This window comes from Triticum dicoccoides, chromosome 6B, assembly GCF_002162155.2.
Source record: "Triticum dicoccoides isolate Atlit2015 ecotype Zavitan chromosome 6B, WEW_v2.0, whole genome shotgun sequence".
Classification (NCBI taxonomy): Eukaryota; Viridiplantae; Streptophyta; class Magnoliopsida; order Poales; family Poaceae; genus Triticum; species Triticum dicoccoides.
In genome coordinates, this window is record NC_041391.1 from 130,912,640 (window position 1) to 130,916,626 (window position 3,987).

At 50.4% G+C, this 3,987-nt stretch overlaps 1 pseudogene; it reads left to right on the plus strand.

The window, feature by feature from the left end:
- Positions 1–2,356: 2,356 nt before the first annotated feature.
- On the plus strand, positions 2,357–3,341 carry LOC119324889 (annotated as a pseudogene).
- The last annotated feature ends 646 nt before the right edge of the window (positions 3,342–3,987 follow it).

Here is a 3,987-nt window from a genome sequence, read left to right on the forward strand (position 1 = left end):
GCCACGCGCGCAGCCTGCAGCCTCACCGCCACGGACACGTGGCAGGTAGCGATCCAAGAAGGAAGCGATGACGGTGACGGTGGGGAATGGACTTGGTGGAGCGGGACTCCAGCCGGCACGGTCGATACGGGACCGGAGCTGACCGGCGGTGGCTGCTGCGGTGGCGCACCGGGCAGCGGCAGCGGCTGCTGCGGCAGAGCACCAGGCGCGGCGGAGGCTGCCAGGAGTGGCAGCTGCCACGGCAGCCAGGGGTGGGCGATGGTGGCGATGGATGGCAGCTGCAGTGGCCCGACAAGCGCGGCAAAGGCCGCCTAGTGCGGCGGCAGCCACGGCGGTGCGGGGGCGGCGATGGGCGCTGGAGGCGTGGCGGGAGCCGGCGTCGGCCACTGTGGGGCGGCGGCAGCAGCTGCAGCATCCCAGCGATCGCCGCGGAGGCCCCTGGATGCGGCGAGTACCATGGTAGGGCCGGCGGCCCGATGGCGACGGTCGGCGGCAGGGGCGGCGGCGGCCCGTAGGGGCTGGCCAGGTACAGCCGGATCCCCAGGACGGCTGTGACGAGGTCGTTGAGGACCCCGGTGATCTCCTCCGGGGTGTAGGCAGCGGCCGGTGGTGCGGTGGCGGCGCCGGAGGATGCGACCAGCGGCGCGGACGGGGAGGGCAGCGGCACGGTGGTGACGGTTGGCAGCGGAAGCGACGTGGTGGGCGGCGGCGAAGACATGATCGGAGCTGAGCTCTCTGATACCAAAATTTTATGGTGCTGCTAGAAGGAGGGCGCGAGAGAGCCGGCCGGGGGCCTTTTTGCCCACGGCCGGGCAAGAGGGAAGGGATTTCCTTCTTAATTCTTGCTTCATTGGATTGATACATCTCCTCTTTTTATATAGAGAGGTTTACTTGACTCCCAAGCAAGGCTTACTTTACCCCTAACCAAGCGACTCTTATCTCTAATTAACCCTAAGACTAACGGGTCCATTAGGCCCATTACGTACTCTAACACTACACCCCACCTGGGCATGGTATTCTAGCAGCACCATCTCATGACACCACCAAGATCCGCGATTGGCAGCGAGTTTCTTCAATAGCAACGCCTTCAAGAAGGATCAACGCTCGAGCACCACGCCACCACCATCACCGGTTCCAACCATCTAAGGTAAGAACCTAGGTTTTCACCCTAAAAAATCAGTCTGAGCATATCTGAGCAATGCCCTCAACAAGATAACGACATAAAAGTGTCGACATTGCCATGTATATAACAACCACGGGTTAGACCTAGGCATTCACCCCGGAACTCAAGACCAACATCACTTGTCCATTGATAGTCGTATTTAGAAAAGTTCAAGTGCAAATATAAGTTTAGCACACTATAGTTGGTGTGCATGATCTTGGAAGCATTTTTTTCATCCACATTGATATTAAAATGTACTTTGATAATCATAACTATTATAATATTGTAGATGAATAGAGTTTATCACGATGTAGTTTTTGTGCATGGCCATCACCAAAACAAAAAAGATACGGCGACATGAGAGTCACACACAGAAAGAGAGCAAGAGAGGTCAAACTTCAAATTTTATTTGTTTATGAGGTTTCCACAGTAATCATGGTTCCTGTCCTAATTTAAGAGCTGAACACATAAAAATATCACATATACACAACTGGAAGTGAAATTTATAAGCACGTATATGAATTTCACTCGATTCTGATCTTCTGGTGATCATCTGAAAAACTGGTATATGTGAATACACAGTGCAATAGTCAAACAATATTATTATGTACGGTCACAGACATGTGAAAAAGAAGGTATATATGTGTATGTTATCACAAAAATTTGTGAAAATAACATCTAAAACTAACATTAGTTTCATGTAGAATTAACCGTATCCACCATTTTGTTTTCCAAATTTATGTGGTATCGTTGCACACTTAAAAAAAAGGCTCATCCAGCGGTCAATTCTACCATATATCCACCATTTATAAACGTTAAAAGATACGGAGTACATCAGGGCTTCCTTGTGTTAGTAATTCCTTTCAACGAGCTTGAATTGACTACTTCCAGCAGAGAAGAAATCTGCTGCATGCGAACCAGGCACTGCCATTAACAGATCTCAGAAACACACGTGACCCAATCAGCTGTCTCCAAGGAGATCCTGGTCACAGCCACTCCTAGCCACAAGTACACAACAACACTATTTCCTGGCTCTCGATGCGCCAAGTGTTCAGAGAGAGCAACATATCTCTCCGGTACCAATGGCGTCAAAGCTCAAGATTTCTCTTTCTATCCATGTTGATCTTGTCAGCTTATACACCATATCGATCCCCTATGCCAGCTCGCTACCTTAAGTAGCCACCTCCCCCTCTCCTATCAAGCCATCCTCACACTCCCGCCTTTCTTTGAGAACCCCTACAGCAGACACTTTTCTTAGCTCTACAATGGCGGCAACCACCACATCCCTCTCCTCCTCGACCTTTGCCGGCAAGGCGGTGAAGAATGTACCATCGTCAGCTCTCTTCGACGAGGCCCGCATGACCATGCGCAAAACTGCAGCGAAGGCTAAGCAGGTTTCCTCTGGCAGCCCATGGTATGGTGGTGACCGGGTGCTCTACCTCGGCCCACTCTCTGGTGAGCCCCCGAACTACCTGACCGGTGAGTTCCCCGGTGACTACGGATGGGACACCGCTAGGCTTTCAGCTGACCCGAGACCTTCGCCAAGAACCGGGAGCTCGAAGTGATCCACTGTCGTTGGGCCATGCTCGAAGCACTTGGTTGTGTCTTCCCGGAGTTGCTGGCCCGCAATGGTGTGAAGTTCGTTGAGGCCATTTGGTTTAAGGCCGGCTCCCAGATCTTTAGGGAGGGTGGTCTTGACTATCTTGGTAACCCCAGCCTCGTCCACGCGCAAAGCATCCTAGCTATTTGGGCATGCCAGGTTGTGCTCATGGGTGCCGTTGAGGGGTACCGCATGGCCGGCGGCCCGCTTGGCGAGATCGTCGATCCACTATACCCGAGCGGCAGCTTCGACCCTCTTGGCCTAGCTGACGACCCTGAGGCATTTTCCGAGCTCAAGGTGGAGGAGATCAAGAATGGTCGTCTTGCCATGTTCTCAATGTTTGGCTTCTTTGTCCAAGCTATAGTCACGGGCAAGGGCCCTCTTGAGAACCTTGCTGACCACATCGCCGACCCTGTCAACAACAATGCATGGGCAGTCGCCACCAACTTTGTCCCCGGCAAGTAAGGTGTCTTGGGACTATACTCGCCTAAGGCCTGTTGTCTTGTGGTCTGAGTTGTACTATCATGATGTAAATTATGAAAAATTTATGCAAAAGCATTGTTAGATTTGTCCACCTTCCATGTCGCAGCTTGCACCGATTTAACTGTTTTTTAGGATCACAATCACAATAACAGGAGCAAATAAACACTTTCCGGTGGGCTTAATTAACTATTACCGTATTGTGCCTAGACGAGTGGCAACTTATATAATCACGTGTGCAGGTGAATTTGTGGGGCCCGAGTGCAGCGAAGCTTTATGTTTCGTGTATATTCTGCCGGCCTTCCATCAGGCCAACCATGAGAAATGATCTAAATCCATCCCACTCAATTGCAAGGCCATGATTTTGTTTAATTTCTTATTTTCCAACCAAACAGAGTGTGTCCAATTATACTGCAGCAGTGATTTTTCAGATATCTCTACATTTTTACTTTCTGATTTGGACAATTTAGAGACATATATAGACATTGATCTAGTAATCAAGAATGACAAACCCTCTCGCCACATATTCGTGTTCGGCTTCTAAGTGCACAGGGGTCATCATTCTCACGGGCTATAACATCGTTAGATTTGTCCATTGCATAAGTGCCTCCGTGCTACTACCTAAAATTTATCAAACCTAACATAAAGCGACCATTGTTAGTAACTCTTAAGATGAATGCAAGTAGGTCTAGAATATGAATCCAAATTAATCCCGGTCTCCTGACAGCTAGAACAACATTGTGTC